The following is a 24,938-nucleotide window of genomic DNA, read 5'->3' on the forward strand; positions in this document are numbered from 1 at the left end:
CTTGAATTTTCAGTGTGAGGAAAATTTTAAAGATGTATCAGGATGTGGAGAAGCTTAAGTTTAGTGGGCCTACAGAGAATTAGGTTGGGTTTCTTATATATAAAATCCTTGAGAACATTTTTAAGCTTCTAGACAACTTTAGAAGGGTCTGGAAAATTGTATGATTAGCACAATATTGAGTATAGGGAAGGCAAATCAGGAAAATCTTGTAACATTTGGTATATTTACAGTCAACACCCAGGATTTTTTAAAAAATCAACATATGGTATAATTTCAAAGGCAAATAGTTTTAGCTCTTAATTCCTGCAGATCATTTAAAATCAGCTAATCTCTCTAGTTGCAACTTTTTAAGCCTTCTATGCTTTTCGTTATTATATTTTTATAAACATTGCATCCTTTCTTCTGAATACGTACAAATGGAAACAGACATAGCCAATGACTGCTGCTCCCCCACAAAAAGCTTCAAATTGGATTAGACAGCTGGGAAGGGGCACTTGGAGGGAGAAGAAGCTTAAGGTCCGGTCATGGATTCTTGCTTCAGTTATGTAAATGAGTTGGGTGGTATTAGACAGCCTTTTAAATATGAGTAATTAACTATGGAAAACAAGGTCAGCGAAACCTTGAACTAGAGCAGGACTCTGTGGTCATGGGCTGTAAGCAACTTATGGACCACAGCAAAGTGGGTCTAAGGGTTTTTGCATTTGTGTGCAATGTCATTTCAAATCAAATAGTTGGAAGAAAGGCATTTCAAAATTCATGTTTTGATTTCAAGGTAGGTCATTGAAAATAAGCTTTTGTTCTGGATACTAATCCCCATCCACAGCAGCCCCTTCTGCTGCCGGTAAAAAGAGGAGGGGGGAGCTCAGCAAGAGAGGTAGAGGGGGGACCCCTAAGAGATGTTGAGTCGTGCATTACCCCATACGTGAGCTGAGATCTTTCCCAGGAATGGAATTTGAGGGATGGTAGGACCCCGTGCAGTCGTTTTATAGCAATACTGAGATTTCTATGCTTTAGCCAAAGGAAAAAATGAATCTGAAAGCCACTAAAGGACATTTTTCACACTACCACTCTGGAATTAGCTCTAAGAGGACAAAACCTTGCCCATATCCCTGGAGGCTTTGGTGTGAGACAGGCAGCTAAGTACTTTCTGCGTCTGAAGGTTGGAGGAGAAATCAGAGTAGTTAAATCTGAGCTCTCCTAAGCATTCTCAAGTTGACTTCCCCTTATTTGGTGGCTGGCCAGCCAGCCCCCATCCTGGCATGAAAACTCAAAAACAAAACAAGACAAAAGAGGCTGGTGGGACAGAGTCAAGGGACATGAACCGGCCAGGTGAAGAATCAGAAGGGGAAGTTGCCGCGCTCTTGTCTCTGCTTTTCTTGATATTATGAGGGGAAACGGTAAAGAATCTCCTCTCTGTCCCATGAAGAGAAATAATGCAGTGGCAAAAGCATTTATGGCTTTAAAAAGACAGTGGGGAGCGGTGATTTGCATGGCATGGTCAGTGTGAGGTTTAATTCACATTCTGATGGGACGATACCTGTGGTCTGAAGGGATGGACGCCTCACACGAACACGACGGTTTGCCCGCTCACAGAGTCCAGACCCGCAGTTTCCTTGCTGTTTGACGTTAGGTAGTTAACTAACCTCTCTGACTCTCTATGTCTTCTTCTACAAAATGGCAGTAGTCGTAGGATATGCGTCATTGTGTCATCATGAGGATTAAATTAGTTAGGAGGCACACATATGCCTAAAACAGTGGTAGAAGGATCCAGTAAATGCTCCCTTTTATTACATAATCATGTCCAAATGTATAAATAGCAAATGGTCAAATTTCCCCATTTTCTATCTGGTCTCATTTCTCATACGTCCTCTTATAAAAAATACTAAATATAACAGGGGTATCCTGTTTTATCGTCCCTTGCTTACCAGATACTGTTCTATTTTTGTTTTAAAAATAGTGGAAGGAAATCCCGTGGGGAGGGCGCCGTTTGGAAGAGGTGTGAGCCACTCACAGGCGCAGCTGTCCAGTGGGCTATGCCTCCGGGTCAGCTTCCTCGTCTCAGCAGGACTGTGATCCGGTCATGCCTGTCACCTTCCACACTGATCACGGATGACAGAGCCCAGGACCGATAAGCTCTCTTTCCTGCTCAGGCCAGGTTCTGTCCCTCCCTTCCTCTGCTCATCCTGTCTTTTTCACCTAGGAGGACCTCCCTTATTCTTTCCCAGACAAGGACAAACATCTCATCGGTTTCTGATTTCCTCTATGGATATTTTGTTTCTTAAGAAGGATGGCTTTGTACGGTAGTTGGCCTTCGAAATGCCAGTCAGAACTAACATCATATTTGGAGATATGCTTGTGAGTAAAAGAAGTCAAGGCTCGATTACCTTTTTACAAAATTTTTAATTTTTATGTTTAAGGCTAATTTATTTTAGAAGACAGAGAGAGTGCGAGCAGGGGGAGGAGCAGAAAGAGAGGGAGAGAGAGAGAAGCAGACTTCCTGCTGGGCAGAGCCCTGATGCTCTGATGGTCCCAGAACCCTGAGATCATGACTTGAGGCCAGATCAAGAGTCAGTCGCTTAACCGACTGAGCCACCCAGTGTCCCTATTCACAGCCATATATAGATGTACTGATAGAGATATATTTATGCACATGTATTCATATAAAATATAAGATATATGATGAACTTAGAAAGAGGAAAGCTGACAGAGAGTCCTGGATGAAGGAGATGCTGGTAAACAAAATTGCTTCCAGTTTTATTTTCCTCTTTTGTTAATTATTTCATCACACTGTTTTTTATTGATTAAATGCCTTTTTCTCTTTTCTTATTCAATTATTAAATAATGAAGAAAGGAAAGATACAGTGGAGTTGATTTGTATGATAAATAGAAGGAAAATAAGAGTGGGAGAAATGACAAAATTTTAAGATAAAAAATTTAGAAAATAGGAGTTGAGATAGAAAGTGATGGTTAAAAGTTAACATTCTTAAGCATTTGCTTAATAAATAAGATAATACTTTGAGTGTGTAGTACTATTTTCTTCTCAAGACTCTCTGAGGCAGATTGCAGATGGAAAATGAGCCTTGAAGAAGGCAAAAAGACAAAAGGTCACAGACCAGTGAGGGGACAGGGCTACAGGGCTAACATTTGAACCCAGACTTCTTCACCACTGTGCCCCTTTATGAAGGAATAGTAGACGAAATGAGCTGAAGAGGCAGGAGAAACGTGGCAAAATAACGGAGGAAGAGGGAAGTTCTAGAGAGGAAGAAACATAGTGGCAGATGAGGTGGGGGAGATGCTGGGATGTTGCAAGAGTACTACAGGGAGACAGGAGGTGAGGAGGGGTGGGTTGGGGGGGGGACCGGCAGGGGGAGCGGGGCACAGAGCCAAGAACTAATTATTCTTGCAAATCTGTATGTGAGGAGGCGAAGATGCTTCCTTTGGAATTTAACGAATGTTTCCCTCCAGTCGTGTACAAGTTCACGTACAGAGGTGCATGCAGGACAGCCACATCCAGACATTCACTGGCTGTTCTCACAGTTAATAGGCAGCCACTCTGTGCAAAGCTCTTTTGGTGTTAGAGTTCACAGAAATGGGTTATAATTCAAGATGGGATGAGAAAATGACCTCTCTCAAAAGCTCAAGTTAAGGTAGTAGATAAATGCTAGGAGATAAGGTCTATGGGCAGAGAGGCCTTTCTCTGATGACTACGCCCCTCAGTGAAACCCTCATGGGGGCATATGCACTTGATCTTGGCTCTGATGGAAGGGAGAGATTTAAACAAAGGGTGAGGAGTGAGGGGCACATTCCAAGTGTGGTGTCTGGAAACAGAGTCAACAGAGGTGCAAAGCTGGACGGGGCTGGCATAGTGGGGGCTGGGATCAGAGGCCTGTCTGGTGGGAAGGGCCTGTGGGTGTTTAGGACTAATGGAGTCGCAGGTGATTAATGGAGTCGCAGGTAGGGGCTGGACTGTTCAGGATATTGAATAACAGGCTTAGGATTTTCCTCCTCAGGTAATGGAAGTCTCTTAGCAGTCGGGTAATACATTGGTGTTTGGGAAGATGAGCTCGTCTTATATCTGTTGAATCTGGCCGAAATATTGCAAGAGAATTTCCAATAGCGATGTGTAAAAGTGGCCACATACACTTCTGGTCCCACTGAAGAGAACAATGTTGCCACTTAACAAATAATGTGGGATAGTGCCTCCATTAAGACGTTTCCACTTCTGTTTCATTTCAGAAAAGTTTTCCAGAAATCTTCTGATGATAAAAATAATGGCATAGTACTTAAGATGAAGTATTTTGTGTTCGCTTAAAATTATAATTCTGAATACTGTCAGCAATATGAAAAATATTTGTGACATAATGTTTTTTTTTTAAAGATTATTTATTTATTTATTTGACAGAGAGAGATCACAAGTAGGCAGAGAGGCAGGCAGAGAGAGAGAGAGGAGGAAGCAGGCTCCCTGCTGAGCAGAGAGCCCGATGCGGGACTCAATCCCAGGACCCTGAGATCATGACCTGAGCCGAAGGCAGCGGCTTAACCCACTGAGCCACCCAGTAATGTTTACTTCAAAAATTAAAAATTTCAAGATAGCAACTTTGTTGGAATTACAGGGTTCAGACAAGAGCTCTAAAGATACCCTGATACATTGGAGTGGGGGGATTGTGAAGAATTTTGTTTCTTATAGTGTTGTCTAAGAAAAAAGATGAGTGATGAATAGGGTGAATTGTGGCAGTTAAAACAGTTGCATTGATCTTCAGGGATTCTGGGGTTCTTAAACATCATGTTGCATGAACTAGAGGTATTTAGGGGTTTCTGAATTTTCTAGGGTTAGAGCTTCCATAACTTTCAACAGACTCATAAGCTCCTTCATGACTCATCCAATGCTTGGACTACTAGAACAAATCTAAGGGAGCCTGATTGTGAATGTGTCCACTAACATCATTGGAACAGCAGTAATGAGAGAATTTGTTAAGACTTTTTCTAAGAAGTGGTGAGTTTTACAGTTCGGAAAAGATCTGAAAATACATGATTAAAAAGACGTCTTTGAGCTAGGGTGATTTTGGTGAATTTGTTACAGTAGAATTTTCAAATCTCTTTCTATCTTATTTTTATGAATGAATTATTCCTGTATTATTCAAATGAAGTTTTAGATGTCAGAAGGAACGCCAGTTTGAAAAATGAACTTACATGTAGTACATTCTTATACAAAGATGTATTCAGGTTGTGTGTGTGTGTTTAAATATATAATTAAGAAGAGGTAGGGAAAATTACTTTGGCACTCTAATGCCCTTCAGCAATATGTAGCTGTTTGGTGGGGGGGGGGGGGTAACATTTCTTATAGCAACTGAAACTTCCAGAAAATTATGATGAGTCTTGTTATACAACCCAGTCATATAAATGGAAATTATTTGCTCTGGGAACCCTGACTATATTTCTGTTAAATAATTTGAATGTGGGGCGGCTGGGTGGCTTTGTCAGTTAAGTGTCTACCTTTGGCTCCGGTCATGATTCCCGTGGTCCTAGAAGCGAGCCTCACATAGGGTTCCCGGCTCGGTGGAAAGCCTGCTTCTCCCTCTCCTCCCCACATGTGCTCTCGCACTATCTCTTGTCACTATTTGTCTCCCTCTCAAATAAATAAAATAAAAAAAAAAAAGAATTTGAATGTTATCGAAGCTGGGAAGTCCTAGGGAATTAGTTTAAGATCCATCACATGAAATTACTATTTGACCTTTTTGACCTATACAGACAATTTTATGTATTTTGAACCCTAATGTTTCCTATTCTTCACAGCCTCCTTTTTCTTCTCTTCTCATTTCAACCCTGTATCCTTTCCAGATTTCAGTTACAATTTCATCTTTGCTAGTCTTTGAATTGTCCGATAAATTTTCACATATATAAACACAGTTCTAACTAAGAAGACTTTAATGCAATGCGGCTAGACATACATTTAAAATGAAATGCATATCTTTGACACATATCTAAGTAACCAAACAAGAACTCTATAAAGTGTTTCCAGGACATAGTCTATGAGAAATTCTGGTTATTTTAGTGTTCTTGTTAAAGGTATCAGAGTTTTTGACCACTTTCATTTGCAAAAACCCTTTTCTTAGATAATCATTCTTAATTATAACAATACCAGAGTTCCTTTTTAAAAACAGTCACTTATAAAACATGTCTATACTCAAAACAAGGTGGGGCAGGGAGGGTGGGGTTGGAGACTAAGAGAAGGAGAAAGAGTGAGCCGAGAATTAATGCATGTTTTATTGGTTTGGGTGGCGCACAGATTTGAAAAGAGAACTGATCTCTGCCATTTTCGTGAAATATTGAACAGTGTATCAGTTTGCCTTAAAAACATTTTCTCTCAATCTCCCTCCTTCATTCAGCATCACGAAGCCTTTCTAGTCTTGGCATTTTGCCTATCAGTAAATTATGAAAAAGCAATAGGATGCCAGTCTGCTGTGCCATCAAATTATCTGCTGGGTTTCTGGGTTTCTGTACTGTATTTACAGAAACAGATGGCCCCTGTGACACTTTCAGCAAATGACATGGCACATAACTTGTCTCGCCTCTGCAGAGCCATGTCTTTGAGAAACATGCCCAGGGATGCTGGTGACCGTGTGGGTACAGTATGGCATTTCAGGGTGAAGGAGAGAATCACTCAGTTAATTCATTTTTTTCCCCACTCAGCGTATAGACTACTTAAGCAAAATGCTTTATCTCACATTCAACCAGCTAGTTGACCTCTTTTTTTTCTTTAGCTCTAGTAAAGGAGTTCAAAGGAGAACATCCATCATTTCTGCCCCGGGAGAACTTACAAAATATTGCAGAAAATGGGCAGTGAACGTGAACTTGGTCAATTAGAAAACCCTGCTAGATAATGACAAAAGTAAAGATCATGAAGGTAAACTAGTACTCAGAGGCAGAACTCTTGCATTCTGGACGAATGCCTGAAAGAATCATTGGCTCATTTTCTCATTCACAGATGATAATCTGATTTATTGCTTTTTAATACAAACACTTGCATAACATCTACCGTGTGCCTGGCTTTGTTCTAAGTGACTTAAAAACATTGGCTCATTTAATCCTCATGGCAGCTTTACAAAGAAGATGCTGTATTTTCTTCATCCTGCAGATGAGGAGTCTACAGCGCCGAGGGGATGGTGCCTCATGCATATTCATCATGCGTGCACATGCACACTAGGATACGTAGAAGTCTCCAATTTGGATAGACACTAATTTTTAAACACTGAAAATTTCTGATTGCACCTGTTCTAATCAAGATTGAAGTAGAGGAGCAGAAAGCAGAATGTGCTGTTCTGATCCCATACATTGCCTCACCCGGTCCCCAGAATGGAACTCCGTTTCTGGGGATGATGCGTTAAACACACGATAGGTGTTAATAACCTGTGAGTTCAAGATAGGATCGCCAGACGGTGCTTTTTGAATCCAGAGCCGGTTTTGCGGACGGAGGAATAGCTGTTGACTTCAGCGTGTCTCAACCATTACATCACAAGGTGAACGGACTGACCTCAGAGGGCCCCCTTCTGCAGGGCAGTCTTGGGGGGGGCACCATTTTAAAGGGGACACTACCCCTTCTTGCCATAAAATGATAGCTCTGCTGATGGGTTCGGAGGAGCCTGTTAAACCCAGCATCTCCGTTCACCGAAAAAATGTTTTGAGTAGCCCACTGAGGAACCTCTGTTGAGCAGTAACAGGTCGCAGTGGGAGACGGAGCGAGAAGTGGGCAGGCAGAAGCGTTTAGGATTTAATGGGTCCGAAGCTGCAGGGAAGCAGTGTGCCGAAATAATTCTGATTAGGCTCGGTCAGTCAGGCTGCATAATCAGACTCGGCTCTCCTCCATTCAGCCCTTCCTGCGAGCAACACAATCACGGTTTAAAGCCCCATTTTAAGTAGTCCTCACCCTGTTCTTTCACACTGTCCCATGAACTTTTTTTTTTTTTTCCCTTACACTGGTGGGAATAGCTAACTGGGAAAAGAAAAGGTTTAACATGTTCATAGAAAAATATCAGAACCCTTTACTTTCCAATGGGAAGGCTTACATTTTTTTAAAACTTGCTCCAGAGAAATGACCCGGAAATCCCAACAGGTGTAACAAGGATAAGTCACACTCTCCAGCTGGGTCGCAGCCTGTGCGGTATTTGTGGCTGGAGGGGCTGGTTAGCTTCTGTTTCCTATCACCACCCATACAGAACAGCAGATAGGCAACTGGGAAGAAATAACTCGAAAGGCTTCCCTCCTAAGCGTGACTTACTTTTTAAAAGAGTAAAAAAGTAAATCAGAAAATTATTTTATGCTTATAAAGTTTCGATGAACACGATGTAAGACTGATTAGGATATATTAGGCAGAAGCAGATGTCCAGGGGTAGGGCCCAATCAGGATTGTCTGATGTCTCTACTTGGTTGGGTTATTGTTGATTTCCTGACAATATGCTTTGAAGGAGATTGTGTTACATGTTGGTTGTGCTTTTGTGAGGAAAAGCAGTATTCCAGCCAGGTCTCGAGAGGTACTGAAAAGACCTTCAAAGAAATAAGTCCACCCCTGTTTCCTGCCACTTGTTGTAGTAAGTGGGGAACAGGTTTTTAGGTTTGATCTTAAGAAGTGAGTAACTTCAATTGAAAATATATCACACGGACACTTTCTAAACTTGAATCACGGCCAGTGAAGGACGTATAAACCTACTTCTAGAAGTTTTTCCAGAGAACCCCAAAGCTTGAAAAATAATCATTAGAAATTCAAGCAAAAATGGGTTGGCTTAAAGATCTGTGTCAACCCCCATCATGAGGTCCTGCTTTATATACCTCATTTTAGAACACCTTCCATGACTTTCTTTGGGTCTTTTTTTTTTTCTTAAAGATTTTATTTATTTATTTGACAGAGAGAGACATATCACAAGTAGGCTGAGAGGCAGGCAGAGGGGAAGGGGGAACAGGCCCCCCTCTTAGCAGAGAGCCTAATGCGGGACTCGATCCCAGGACCCTGATATCATGACCCAAGCCAAAGGCAGAGGCTTAACCCACTGAGCCACCCAGGTGCCCCTCTTTGGGTCTTCTTAACATGAACTATAACTCTGATATATTTAGTACTGTCATGAAAATACCTATTGTGATTATGTGTGTACATATGTATCAATAATATCTGGCTCCTAAGAATAATCATAAGCAACATTTGAAAGTTTTTACAGCTTGAACAGTTAAGATACTAATGATAATGCATAGCTGAAGAGCCTAAAAGAGGAATAAAATTGAGAAATAGGGGGAAAGAAACAAAGAAAAATCATTGTAATATTTATTTTTGTAAGATCTCACAGTAAATTAAGCAAACAGAGTTTCTAGACTACCGTTAAAGAAAAAGGTGAAATGGTGGTTGTGAGTCCTGTGGATAGCAGGTGATGTGTGTGTGCAAAGTAGGTTCTGACGCTGAGCTAAGCAAACCAGTCCTAAGAAACTACCCTGCCCTTTAAAGAAAGAATATTTAAAACAACGTCCAGATAGGAATTTTAACATGTTATTTCATGTTAATACTTGGTTAAAAATAAAGAAGAAATCACATAACACCTAACATCTTCTCCCCATAGGTGAGAATATGGCAGTTACTTTCTTAAAACACTATTACCAAGCCATAACTTAATGCGTATTTTGCCAAATAGTTGTGAGCAACTCAACAGATTTTTCTCTCTTCTAAGTGGATCCCAGGAAATGTTTAACCCTCATTGTATTGCCACAAAGCCGGGCTGATTGCCCCGAGAGGCCGTGGAGGTCTGAGCAGCTTTGGATTGGCTGTGCAGAGAACGCTAACATTTTACTGCCCATGTCCCGGCCACAGCAGCGTTCACTGACCAATGTTTTATCTGCAGAAAAGTGCTGGGATGGGCAGATAGTGCATGTAAGGTTTTCCTCTTGCGACGGGAAGGAAACAGAAAGCAGTAAGATACCTTTGTAAGGTAATGTCTCTGCTTGTTTCTGTGCAAAGGGAAGTGGTGTTTGCTTATTGGGACCGGTTGATGTTCCGTCCTGCCTCTCAGGTATCATTTTAATGATCTGTTTAAAACTAAAGCCAAAACTAGAATTGTATTCCAGCTGTAAAGGCTTGCCTGAAGCTTTACGTTCTCTGCTCATTAATTTGGGTTTATTTAGCGCGCTGTCCTGGTTAGTGGAGTTGGTATCCGAAGTCGCTATCTTTTCTGGGGCTTGTTCAACACTTGCAAGAGGGACTGGGAGGGGTAGTGCCAGTCAGACCGAGTGCAAGTATTTCTAGGCAAATGGGAACACAATTTAAAGAAAAATAAACACTAGTAGGTTTCTCTTTGCTGTCAGGGTACGGCAGCAGGGTGTGGGAACATGTAATTTCAATGTCATTTGTCATTCTTTGTATAGATAGTTGTTCTTGGAGATCTCCTGGGCCCTTTTTATACTACCTGAAAACAGCCTTCCAGCCAAGAGCTTATGCACCCTTCTCTGCGCAGTCCAGCTGTTTTTGTTTTTGTTTTTGTTTTAATTGTGATGCAGTACTCCCTGTTCAGGAAGGGTGGCGAAGCTTTACCAATTTGCCTTTTGGAATAAAAAGAAGATTCTGTTGTCATTCTTTCTGTACTAGTTTGAGAATTTCCCCCAAGTTTTCTGTATTAATTCTGTATTCCAGAGAGTCAGTGTTAGAGAGGATGAGAAAAGCTGGATTAGGGACCCTTTTTTTCCTTAAAGGCCAAAATGCCGTAATTGGATTTGTTAGCTTTAGCTCATGAAATATCTTCAAAGACCACCTGTGAGATTATATTCAGTGTCACTCCGTTTTTTGAACCTCCTGAAATTAAACACTGGGTGATTATGCTAACGCCACAAAATTTTGCATCCTTGACAGCACCTTTAGAATCCCCGTTATCTGAGTTTTATTACAGCAGGACCCAGAGCACATGTGCTGAAAGGCATTCTTCTATATTCCTAGGACAGTTTTCTCTTTTCTGATTACATTTTCCACCAACAATAGTAAAAGAGCGTTAAAATCACCATAAAAATAACGTGTATGTTTATAGACTGTGCCTTTCAGTTTGCATGGTTTGTTTGATCCTCTTAACCATCTTCTGTAAAAAGGGCAAGTCTTACTGTCTGGTTTAGGGAGAGAAAAGTGAGATTGGGCAGTGTGCCCCAGGCTGGGGAGCTGGGACCGTGCAGAGCTGGGGTCTGACGCAGGCATTTGGACCAGTGTTCTTTCCAAAACACTGTGTTGGCTCCATGTGCTTGATGTTTGCTTTAATGATCAGACTGAACTAAGCCCTTTAATAGGAAGGCTCTGGCAACAGCTGGTGTTAGGTAGATTAAAATCAAAGCTCTCGGTTGGAAAGTGGAGTAATCAAGAGAGTGAGAGAAAAGAGAGAAAAGATCCCAAATCATAGAATGATCCTAAGAAAATTGTGGGGTAGGGAACATAATTCAGGGGCTCATGCTTCCTTTCTTTCTCTCTGTCAAAACAAGTCTCCATCCCTTTTTTTGCTTCTTTCCCTTGCCCCTGGTTGCTTTCGAGAAATTTGCCATGCTTCCTTACCACAAGTCACTTTTCGTTACCATAGGACTGTAGGGCACCTTTCCCAGACTTGATATTTCCATCCATTTCCAGAAGATGAACTATCAAGTCTGTAAGTCTTCCCTTCATATCACAGATGGCCTCATTCTCATGCTTACCTGAGGTAAGAGGGACAGTAACATTGATTTCTAGGCCTAACGAGTCCCATTCACCGGCCATGACTGACCTCTTTCTGTTCCGGATTTTCTCACTCTGCAAATAGCTGTCCTCTTGTAGTTTAATTCTGCTCTTTGTCAACCCCCTTCTCTCTGACATTTCTGACTGCTCTGGTTTTCATGGTTTCTTTCATTTCCTTCAGAAACTCTCATTATGGAGACTGTATTGTATAACGATTGCTTGCCCTTGAAATTCAAAGGAAAATTGAAATTCTTTTCAAGGCTTGGACGTAACTGGAATCCTTGCTACCGTATCTTTGGTGTAAATAAAGTTGTAAGGGAGTACCCGGGTGGCTCAGTCGGTTGGGCACCTGCCTTTGACTTAGTTCGTGGTTCTGGGGTCCTGAATGGGGAGCCTGCTTCTCCCTCTGTCCCTCACTCCACTCTTCGCTCTCTTAAATAAATAAAAAATCTAAAAAAAAAAAAAAAAAAAAAGGAAGTTGAAGGAACACTCTTCTCTGTCTCCTTCTTCAGCAGTCAGAGTGTCCTGCTTGCTGGGAAGTCTGTTAGCCATAGATGTCTCTGGTACCAATGCACCACTCAAGCCAGATCTGTTCACCCTGTTGGATATGAGATCTTTGAGCACTCTAAAAGTAGAAGTTATTAGATGCGTTATCTTTTTGTATTAACTTTGCATGTATCATCCAACACATTGCATAGGTTTGTGCATAGATTTTAACACATGTATGCGTTTAACTACTTTTAACTTTTTATTAGTTGTTGTTTTTTTTTTAACTATCAAAGATTATAAAAAGCATTTACTGTGTCTTATCATTCCCATCACCCAGACATCTGGGTGATTAAAAAAAATTCTAATGATCTAAAGATATAAGTAGTACATACAGCTGTGAAATCAGTTGTAAATTTCTCCCCCTCAAATTTAATACTGTTAGCAGTCTCATACATCTTTCCAGAAATATTTCCTATGCATGTGCTAGCCAAAATTGATCTTTGACTGTAACATCTCATGTTGACATTATTATGTGACCACTGCGGAATTCATTAATTTATTAGATATTTATTGAAGTCCTCTGTGTGTTAGGCGTTTTTCTGGCACAGGGTAGGTGACATGAACAAAGCAGACAGAATTTCTGTCCTCATGGAGCCTAGGTTCTCATGCATGAGAGGACACATAAAATAAATTAATAAAATATGCGATATGTTGGATGGGGACTAGGCCTACGGGGGAGGATAAGGCAGGGAAAGGGGGTGGGAGTTGGGTGTATGTTGACATTTAGAGAGCGTAGCCACTAGCCACAGAAGGTGGCTCCCGTTATTGAGGAGATGACATGTGCATAAAGCCCCGAAGGAGATGAGAGAGGGGGCAGTGCAAGTGTTCCGAGGAACCCGAGCCCCACTGTAGGACCTCAAGCTCAGGAAAAAAAAAATTTTTTCTAAATGTTAAGAGGTATTTTTTTTTAAGTCACCCAAAATCAGGACAAGAGAGAGACTTTATTTACGCTAATAACCCGTTAATAACAGTCATGTATCACTTCATTTATAGAATAAAAAATTTTGTTCTTATTTGTTCCACAAATAGCAAGACGCAGCTAAAAAAGCAAGGGTACTCCCACGAACCTAGAGAAGATGCCATGGGCCCAGAAGGCCATAATCCAAGATCTCTCTCGTTACATGTGCCTCCTTTACCTAAGCTGGTCCTGAGGTTGCCAGGAATGTTTCTAGGCTGGTGGAAAAGACTAAGGTAGCCTCCTCCTTTTCCCACAAGAGCCATTTGCATTTGCCTGGAACCCTCACCTTGTCTGCAGAGCCCTTCTCCAATGACTCTCACTCTCACGTCCTTCAAGTCTTTCCTGAAATCACAGCTGCTCAGGAGGCTTTTCTGGGACCATCATATTTAAAATTGCTGCCCTCTCCATCTCTGCCCTTCCGTGCTCTCACCACACTTCATCTTTTCATTCTAACATGTTGTGTTCCTTTACTCATTTATTTTGCTTACTATTAGTCTTCATCCCCAGGACATAAGCGACATCACCACTACCTCTGGCGCCTAGGACAGTGCCTGGTACTCCCATACTAGATACTCAATAACTATTTGTCCAATAAGTAAATGAGTGAATCATGGAAATTTAATTGGGGAGAGAGAACGTACTTCCTCTAAAAGTCATGAATGTCTGGGGAATCACACAGTTTTAAAAAAAGAAAACTTAAAATGAGAAAAGTGTGCTGTCTACACGACCCATGCCTCCTGACAGGCATGTTTCCTGGGTGTGCCACATAGTTGATTGAGAAAGAAAGGCCTTGGATGCCTCCAGTGTCATGCTTAAATTCAAATGGTCCTGGGAATAGCAATGAATAATGAAAACAAAAAGGAGGTGGGAATTGAGAATGGTTGTTTTGCTTCCAAAGTAATGATTTTCAAAGCAAAGGAGTTGAATAGGAAATAAATTAACAAAAACTCTGTGTCTCTGAAAATGCAAACTTCATTTCCATTTCGATCTGTGTGATTTTTCAAGCTCAGTGATCCAGGGTCAGAGGGTACTTGTATTAGCATAGACCTAGCTTTGTTAATTCACCTCTGACTAAACCTCTCAATTCCTTTTTATGATGGTGGCGTTCCAGTGACAATAAAACCAAGCTCTCATAACACCAGAAACATTTATACAGCACTTAGACAATTCCTAAATGAATTGTTCCCCCACCCCGCCCCCGAGACCTTAAGAGATAGGTCAGGATTATTATTAACCCCATTTTGTACAGAGACAGGAAGTCATTTGCCTAAATGTCACCTGGTCAGCTATTGAATTCATAACTTGATTGCTTTATTTAGAAATAATGGTTCATTTAATACAAGTCATGTTGCATTAAAGACAATCTCTTTTTAAATGGACGGCTTCATATTTGGACTTAACTTTAGTTAGTGACCTAGAACTAATAGCATTCCAGATTTCCATAACACCAGCGTGTCCAGTTCTCAAGTTGGGACACTAATCTAGGCGACTGAAAGACCTGAGACTCCCAACACCATCTTGGGATTGACCAGGAATGGGCCACTCTACTCAGATACCACTATGGAGAGATCTGTAATGGTAGGTTTATCCTTTCAACCCTGTTTGACTTTCTATGCTTTTTGATTTTTTCTTTTCTGTGCTCATAAAGTTCCTTCTGGTTCAAAAAGCCAACACAAGTGAAATTGAAAATCAGTGCTTGTATAGACAACTAAGAAGTGAAGACAGAACCTTCTTAGGATACCAGGGGTACCAGTCAGTGACAAGTATGGGGACCACAGGACCAACAGCACCGAAGCTACAACATAGGTGTAGTTACTTTATTTTGATTCAGTTGGGCTCATTCCTTCTTCCTTCCAGAGCAGTGTTATGAAAAGACGTCAAATTGAGTTCAGGGAGCATGGCAGCTACTTAGGAAGCTGTGGGGAGAAATCAAAGTGTGGGATCTACTTGTGAGTTCATGTCTGTGTCGAGAAGAGACTGAAAAACTTAGAGGATCTAAAAGAGAATTTTGAAAGAATGAATTAGCAACTTAGAAAACTGATAGTAAAGAAGAAGAAGAAGAAGAAGAAGAAGAAGAAGAAGAGGAGGAGGAGGAGATATCTAGTCTTTATCCAAATGTTTGAAAGTTTTCCTGACTTCTCATTTTATATTTCTAGTGAGATTTGTTTGGTGCCAACAATGAAAATGCAAATTATACTTATAATTTTTTTAAAAAAGATTTCCCTTCCTTTATATAGTAAATGTATTCATTCTTTTTACTAAATCTGACTTACTGCATTTTTATCCCTTTCTCTACAATCTGACTTGTCATTTGTGGCATCTGCTAGGAATACAAACTACAGTTTCTGTACTAATGGGCAGTTTCATTGGACATCTAAAACACCGCTTTAAACATCAGAAGAATTTTGCACGTGACATTTATGAACGTTTTTGTACCCAAGTATACTAAATTTGTTCAGGCCAAAGTGTACATTGATAGAACAATAATTATTAGGTTTTAAACCAAGCCAGATTAAACTTTAAAATGAAGACCTTTGTAAGGCTAAATCTCAAAAAGCAATGGTAGAGACCTCTGTAAATCAGCCTGGGTTCCCAGGACCTATAAATCCTGGAGGGCTTTGGTAGTTTATAATAAAATGTAGCTAAAGCAACCTTGGGAGCTTTCTTCTGGTTCTCACATTGCATTCTTAAGATAATTTAAGCAGAACAACAAATTGACAGAGGTGAATTGTATAAATGACAATCTGGTGAAAAGGAGAATTGTGCATATTATATGGGTCAAGTCCATACACCTTTTCTGAACTTTGAGAGATAGTCTGGAATGTATTATATTGTTCAGAGGTCAGATTAACCCACTACAGAGAAGCTTGATGTGTCCTACTCCTATTTTCATCCAGAATTTGGAATGCGGAAATGTCTCACTTACTTGTTGAATGATAAATCTGGATAAATTAGAATAGTGAGCCTGTGGCTAACTTGATGGTATGTAAAAGGTGTTTTTGTTATTACTTTATGCATCTGCTCTTAGCACACAGCACTATACAGGTCTGAATTTTTCCCCCTTCAACAGATATATATTAGCATCAATAACCATATTTTAAAGGAAGAAATGATATGTATTTGATTCTTTGTTCAAGTTCTTAAATATTAATCAAATTAGTGCACCATTTAGTTACAGATCTTTTTGTAACCTTATGTCTTAATGAAAGATGCCTAAGAAATCATATTTTGTGAAGTTTAATGTACTTCATTCCTTTGATCAAATAGTTCAGCAGTTCTTTTTATTCCCCAAAGTTTCTACTTTAAACAGTGTGGACAACTTAATTTACTAGTCTTGCAAATTCTGGTGATTCTCTTTTAATCATATTCAGATTCATTAGTAGATTTTTATAATAGAATCTTAAGAGACTACACTTTGATTTACAATAAAAAATTAAAAATTGACATGCTGTTTATACTATCTTATCTGATCATGATAAATCTTTGATATGTTAAATATTGTCTTTCATCTGAGAGCTTCAAAGACTTTCACCTATTTTTTTTTTAAGTTTTTAAGAGATTCTATTTTATTTATTTGAGATAGGAGAGAGAGGGAGCACGAGCTGGGGGAGGGAAAGAGGGAGAGGGAGAAGCAGGCTCCCTACTGAGCATAGAGCCCAAGCCGGACTCCATCCCAGGACCCTGTGATCATGGTGCCCAACTGACTGCACCACCCAGGTGCCCCGACTTTCACTTATTGTCATAACTCAACCGGAATTCACTCAGAGTCCTTTGCCCTCATTTTCAATTGGGTATTCTTAAATTGTTAGAGTAGCTAAGTCGGTATTATTTTTGTTCAGATCATTTGTCTCCCACCCCAGGCCTTGTTATAGTACATCAGTGGCTTCCAATGGCCCTTAAAACAAGAGACTGAGAGATCCACAGAGCTCTGTGTGGCCACTGAGCCTCCACCTGTTTCTCTAGCCTCGTTGGGGCCACACACCCCCCCTTTCCTCTGCTCTGCTTCAACCACACTGTTGCTGCCCAACCCATCCATCAGATCTCAGCTCAGTCATCATTCCCTTCAGAAAGACCTTGACCAAGCCAGTTCCCACCACCACACTGTTGGGAGCTCCACACCTATCTGCTTTGATGACTTTTCAATGTGAGTATTTTAGATTCGTATCTGTCTCCTCTAGTCAACTGTAAGCTCCATGAGGTCAAAGAAGAGTCTGGTTTACTGATGTTTTCATTTCTGTTTTCTCACTGTGGTATTTCTGGTGCCCAGCATAGAGCTTGGCAAGTGACAGACGTTTAATTAATATTTGTTAAGTGTATGAGGGGATGAATAAGTAAATGCTGTCTGAGGGCAGGATTTGTTCCTCTTCTGTTCACTACTGTGTCTTCTGTGCCTAGAACAGTGCCTGGGCCATGGTCATTCTCATGAAAAATTTGTTGATTGAATTCAAGTTATCTTGACTTTTTCAGGGACGTAGGAAGTATTGATGAGAGAGTGTAGGTTTAGGTTAATTTCTTTTCCTGCAAATATCCTATTGCATTTGTTGACTTACAGAGTTAGGAGGAAGTCTACAGTCATGTTTTTTTCTTAATTGTGGCAAAATATATATAGCATAAAATTTACTATGTTAACCATCTTCAAGTGTGCAGTGGTCCTAAGGCCACTGGCATTGTTACGTGATCATTAATCTCATCCATCTCCAGAACTTTTTCATCATCCCAGACTGAAATAACTCACTAAACAGTAACTCCCCATATGGCCATACAGTTTGCTAAAACGTCTTTGTTTGCCTTAGAATCTTTTCTTCCCGGCACATTACATGGAGGCTCGGTATGTAAAATAGGCAAACATAAAGTGCTTTTCCTTCTTGAATAGGGTGGGTGCCTCCCCTTTCCCTGTTTCACTCTGTATACCTTGTTAGTGGGAACAACGTCTAGAGACTGTTCTGGAACCAGGATGCTCAGGGAGAATAGTGTACTACCAGGGGCCACACTGGGGAACCTCTGCACACCCACGGATGGGACCCCATCTCCCTAGTTCAAACCCAGACAGCGTCTTTTCTTCCTCCTTCTCCTCATCACCAGGTCCTCTGCAGAGAGACACACACACATGTGCACACACGGGTACCCACGGGTACACAGTCACTCTCCTGAGACTGGGAGCTGCTTAAGGATTGGGATCATGTCATACTTGCCTAGATGCCCAGAGCTCTGTAATATTTAGGGATGTTTTCCACTTTTTGGATAGGAAACTTACCCAGGTTTACTTTCTTCTGGGAAGCAAATCTGATGACCTCACAATGTGGTGTATTTCTTCTTCTTCTTCTTTTTTTTAGATTTTATTTATTTATTTGAGAGATAGGGACAGAGAGAGCACAAGCAGGGAGAGGGAGAAGCAGCTCCCCGCTGAGCAGGGAGCCTAATGCGGAATTCGATCCCAGGACCCTGAGATCACAACCTGAGCCGAAGGCAGACCCTTAACCGACTGAGCCACCCAGGCACCACCCTAGAGACCTTCGTTACCACATTGCTGATCCTGTGGCCCATGCCCAGCTGCTTCAGAGCCCCCCTGGGCTACCCTAATAAGAACGTGGATTTCTAGGTGCCATCTACACCTACTGAATCGGAGTCTCTCAAAAACTATGTTCAACCTTCCTGATGGTCTAGGTACAGTGTTATGTTATATACCATCAAGTGAATCTTCTGTACTTGTTTGGTTGGATTTAGTGAAGTTTTCTCAACCACTTTTATTTAGTCATTGACAGTTTTACTAGCCTCCTTTAAGCTTTTTCTTCCCCCAACAAAATAAATACTGCTATTTTAATTGTGTCGAATAGGATCTGTTTAATAGTTTCTGAATACTCTAATATTTTAGTGGGTTTTTTTTGTTCTTTGTTTGTTTGTTTGTTTGTTTTAAAGTAGACTCCATGCCCAGCATAGAGCCTAATGTGGGACTTGAACTCACAATCCTGAGGTCAAGACCTGAGCTGAGATCAAGAGTCAGACCTCAGCCAACTAAGCCACCATGGTGCCCCTGGATACACTAGTAGTTATTTTATTTTTAAAGAATTTTAAAAGAGATTTTATTTAATATTTGATAGAGAAAGAGTGAGAGAGAATGAGAGAGAGCACAAACAGGGGGAGGGCAGAGGGAGATGGAGAATCTGACACCCCACTCAGCAGGGAGCCTGATGTGGGACTCGATCCCAGGATCCCGGGAACATGACCTGAGGTGAAGGCAGATAACTGACTGAGCTACCCAGGCGCCCAGGATACACAAATATTTTAAAACTAAATCTGTTTCTTTTCTATTATAGACACAGAAAAAGGACCAATGAGGGATAGATTTAACTGAAGTTTTCTGTTACATTCTGTTACATTCACCACATGCAGACCTAGCAAACCCCCAAATGGTAGAAACGTCACTGAGTTAGAACCTTTCCAATTTAGGTAGCAGTCCACTGCCGGTCACGTAGATCATTTGTGTGGATGGAAGGATCTCTCCCTGTCACCCTTGAGAGAACTATGTTGACAAAGGCCATGCTGAGTGACTTCCAAAATCACACTGTGTATCGGCATCCAGGAGGAGTAGAGAGATGAGGGGTAGGGAAGACGCAGACTTCTTGAACATGTGGGCAAGGAGGCTCCTTTACATCTCACGGTCTCACCTAGGTTCAAGAGGAGCTGGAAATGTAGAGCCTGGACAGGGGTGGGTCTCCTTCCCCGTGGCCACTTTGCACAACAGAGAGGGTGCATGGCACGTCCGTAGACAGCCAGCCATGACGGCCACTGGAGTTCTGGGTTTCTATTTATGGTTAGCATAGTTGCTCCTCGTAAACTGTGAAACGTACCATGGCTGTCCTGCCATGTGTGTGTTGTCCAGCAGTGTGTGTGACAGCCTGATTGCCAGGGCCCGGACAGACAGCAAGTAATATGGCATGTATCCAGCAGGCCGTAGATGAATGTCATTTGCTCACAATCGGATGTACGCCCCAGTCTACAAGGTAGCAGATGATAATGTCACTTGAAATAGTCTTCAGCTTCTGAGGGCGGCCGGTCTTCAATCTCTTTAATTTGATTTATCAAGGGATCAATGGTTTCCCTTCTCTGGAAGGTCAAGCATGACACATTGGTTTACCTGCCAAGTTCCTATCAGAAGGGGTCCCTGACATTTAAGAGGCCCCAGAGTTGGTCCCAAGTCCCAGCAACATTACTAGTCTTGAAAGAGTTGGCTGTACTTGATGCCAAACTTGGGGCTGGACGTTAGGACCCAGTGTTGCTGGATCCCCAGCCAGTCAGGCGGTGGGGGAGGTGGCAGTCTGGGGGCCATCCCGCTCCCAGAGGTACTAGTTGAACCTGCTTTATTCTGGGCCATACTCTCTGCTTTTTGGAATGTATTTTATTTCATAGGTTGCTGAAATGATGAGAACTGGGTTTCAAGATGGTTTTGGCTTTCTGCCCTGCCAAGCTGAATTAGGCTGCTGGATGACAGGCATGCCCAGAGAAACCAAAGAGAAATGCCAATTTTAATAGGGGTGTTTGTTTATCCTTTTCTCGCCAGTTAATAAGTATGAATGGACCCCAAATTCAGTCCAAGGATCATGTCAAAGGCAGGAAGTTAAGAGAAAAAAAAGAAGAGTTTGGGGGCTAGTCCAGGATTCTGATGCTCAAGTTTTGTTAAGACCAAGATGAAAAATAAGTTTGTAAATTACTATCCTTTCATACCACTAAAAGCACAATTTCACATGCTACGTACACATGAAATAGTACAAGTGTATGAATATATTGTTAAGGTTTTCAAAACTGATGTTCTAAAAAGTATTTCTCAGCTTCTTTAAGACTGTAAACAGGAAATTAAATTGTCACTGTTGAGAACAGAATTGCCTTAAGGGGTCAAATGCTTGATATTTTAATGTAATCTGCCCATTGCCATATCTCCAATAAAGCCAGCTTTTAGAAATCTACCTCGAAGAAACCGAAGACTAATATTAGCATTTTTAATGTCCTCACAGTTGTGCCTGACAGTATAAACCAAATGAGGTTTTGAGTGTTTTTGCTTGCTTTACTTTTTACCTCGTAGTGTTTGCAATAACAGTTGTTCAATTGCATTGAATGTTATAGGTTCTCATTTTCAACCAAACTAGCCCAAAACAAAACATAACCAAATCCTGCAAAAAAATTCATGCCAGTTAATAGTTCGATTTCCTTTGGAGCGATTACAAAATTCATTATGTTATTTTTCCATGAGTGCCTAAGATAAGCATTCACTTTCTTGAATTATTGAATTTTCTTTAGTATCATACTTATGCACCATTGAATTACCATGTGTACCATGGCCTTTGGGTTTCTTCATATATATACATACATATATATAGGTATATATATATGTAAATCTTTTTTTTTTTAACCTAGATGTTATTTATCTTTTCTGAAGGCTACTTTTAAATTACATCAGAGCTCATCTTGACCTTTTGACGTAGGACTGGTTTGGTTTAATAGGATAAGTTGATTGTATTTTGGTTAAAAAAATTTGAGTTGTTACTTTGTTATTAGGAAAATAATCTTTAGCAATGATGTATTACCTTGTTCTGTCAGAGTGATGAAAGCCCATTGACACAGTTGTCAAATCAAGAGTAATGAATGTAACGAAAATTCATTCCCTAGAAATGTTTGGGATAATTGCTGACATGGTAATACAATTAATGCATAGTCTTTTGGTGGTCTTTGCAAAGGGTTGGCGTTTCAATAGTCACAAGAAAGTTAAAAATGAGATCTTGTGCTGTCAATAATATATATAAGCAAAGATAAAATAGTTTTCCCACACAATGTCTGTGGGAAACCACACCTACACAAAATTACATGAGTATTCTTTTCAGGGCATTTTGCCCTGAATTGAATGATACTAAAAATGATTCAAAAAGAATCACATTCCTTTGACGTCCTCTTTAAAGTTCAAGCGCAGTGGGGGAGGGGAGGAGGTGGAGGGATGGGGTAACGGGGGGATGGACATTGAGGAGGACATGTGTTGTAATGAGCACTGGGTGTTATAGAAGACTGATGAGTCACAGACCTGCACCCTGAAACGAATAATAATTATTATATTATATTATTATTACATCATCATTATTATGTATTATTATATATAATATATAATTATATAATTTTATATTATATTATTAAAATATAATTATTATATATTATTACATTATTATATTATATACATTATTATATTATATATTAATTAATTAAATTTAAATTTTTTAAAAAAGTTATGTTTGAGAACATCTTCTTCCACACCATGTCCCGTAGGATTTTCAGACCTGCATCTTCCATGAAGCATTATTAGTAAAGGGTATGCTTGGCAGAAAGGCAGAGGAATGAGAGGGCAGGCAGTGTTGCTGACACTTGGAAACTGTGGTCCGTGGGAGGTGGTGGCACCCACTGGGACTTTGGGGGCATCCCGCTGATAACCGCTGAGGCCCCACATTTGCACGTGTCCTCCCTGCAGATTTCACCCCTGTGGCGCACCCTCCTGCCTGCCCGACCTTCCTACTCTTGGAAGGTCGCACTTGGCGACCTTCGCGCTTCCCATCAGTCTGGCCATTCCTTCCATAAGCTTCCTCTTCCGCTCCCCTCCCCGTAAATCTCAGTAGCACCCCCTCTCCAAGTTCATCCTGGCTTCTGTCAAAAGCCATGGGAGGAGGTAGGAGAGGCACATGTTTTTGGATTCAAGCAGAAGCTAATTACAATCCAGATGTAATATTTGGGAGTTGTGCGAGTAAGGTCATTTACTAGACCTCTCCATGCTTTAGTTTCTGCCTCTCTGTCAAAGCGATAATGGTATTTACAGAGTGTGTCATCTGCCATGCATACACCGGGTCTGGGACTTGGTAGTAGCCCACAAATGTGAGTTCTCTTTGTCTTCCAGGTAAAACTTATGGAGAAATTAACTCTGTTGTTGTGTGTCTTGAGTTGATCCTCTTCTCAACATTTAGCTGTAGTCTCCAGCTACCTGTGATGGAGATGTTCAGTGGTAGCTCCGTAGGGATGTGGTGTAGACACCACAGACGCAGTGAGGGCACCAAGAGAGTTGGGGTGAAGATACTCTTCGGGCTTGGCTCTGCAAACTGGACCACTGTCGGTTTCTGTGGATCTTGCCACATGCAAAAACTTGTCTTAGAAGAGACTTTAAGAAGGAAGGGGCAGGGGGCACCTGTGTGGCTCAGTGGGTTGGTTAAAGCCTCTGCCTTTGGCTCAGGTCATGATCTCAGGGTCCTGGGATCGAGTCCTGCATCGGGCTCTCTGCTTAGCAGGGAGCCTGCTTCCTCCTCTCTCTCTGCCTGCCTCTCTGCCTACTTGTGATCTCTGTCAAATAAGAGGATGGAATCTTTAAAAAAAAAAAAAGGAAGGGGCAGCCTACCTTTTTGAGTTGCAAATTTGCCTTACCTTGATTATTTGGAATTGAAGGATGGAGGTGTGTTTTGGTCAGTAACCCAGGAATGCTACATTCTGCTCTGTCTTTGAGCTTCCCAAAGGAGATACTCATAGTGGGGACATTGACAAAGCAAGACAAAATAACAACATATTATTAGCCGAGGCATTGGTCTTGAGTTCCAGTGCAGAGCTCCATTACACCAGGCTGGAAGAGGTGACAGAATCCTGTCCCTAGAGCAAAGTTGGTTTGAATGATCTGGAAGCAAAGTACTCCATTAGGCAGGGTCAGAGTCCCTGAGGCCCAAAAGAATCTTAGACATTAACACTGTAATGGTGAAGAGAAAGGCTGATCGAAGGTCCACGTTCAGTAGTTTAGAAAGGGAAGGGGTTCTCTCACGTCACCTATGGCGCTGGGCTAAGCCACCTGCCTCAGGTTCTGGGCAGAACCAGAAGCAGAGCCAAGCTGCCCCGGGGGAGGGAGATGGTGGAAAGATGGAGAGATGGGTGGGTGGAGGAGAGAAAGGAGACTGCATCCACATGCTGACCTTATCAATTTTCACCCGTAAAGGTGCACTCTTGTGTTACACCTTTTTCCTCATTTATATTTATCCAGCGTATTGACAGATATATATATGAAATATTCAATATGTTTGTTGGATTGAGTTATTATTGTAGACATGACTTCGGGTTCTTGCAGACTCTTTCTTACATATCTCCAAGGAGACTTTTTTAAAAGTGGGAACTAAATAACAGGGAAAGAAAACTTTGATTACTCTAAAATTGGTTTTAATTCCAAGGAGGAATCACTAACCTTAACAACAATTTTTTTTGTCCTGATAAAGTATCATTGCATCAGATCCAATGAAAATCTATCAAGAGTGGTTTTATATGTCATTAAGATAAAGCTTTTTACAATGTAGTACAGAAAATATTTTATAATGCACGCATAAACAAGACCATCTGAGATGATTACACATCTTTTTATTTTATTACCAGAATCACTTTGCAATTCATAGTTGTCTTAATATTTCAATGCAGTCGGGAGATCCTGAATTGACATTTGTTTCTCTTCTCTGAAAGGTTTCTCAGAGGTCTGATAGTATGACTTCTGTTTCTGAAAATCTGAAGTCCAAAAAGCCACAAATCCTCCCTTAGAAAGTCCTGGGTGTCACTGAATTGGTTGTCTAAAGAAATGAAACCTAATGTGCTCAGCGGCAATAGTCCCATTCCCCGTCCATGCTGTCCTTTTCTGGCTAATTCTCAGCTGGAATATTTGCAAAGGAA

At 41.0% G+C, this 24,938-nt stretch overlaps 1 protein-coding gene across 27 annotated transcripts in view; it reads left to right on the forward strand.

Annotated features, from left to right (window-relative positions):
* The window catches only part of NRCAM (neuronal cell adhesion molecule), a 272,173-nt gene that overhangs the window by 104,263 nt on the left and 142,972 nt on the right, over window positions 1-24,938 (forward strand). The gene's annotated exons all lie outside the window — the stretch shown is intronic.

This window comes from Mustela putorius, unplaced genomic scaffold (assembly GCF_011764305.1).
Source record: "Mustela putorius furo isolate JIRA1106 unplaced genomic scaffold, ASM1176430v1.1 tig00003845_pilon_pilon_pilon, whole genome shotgun sequence".
NCBI lineage: Eukaryota > Metazoa > Chordata > Mammalia > Carnivora > Mustelidae > Mustela > Mustela putorius.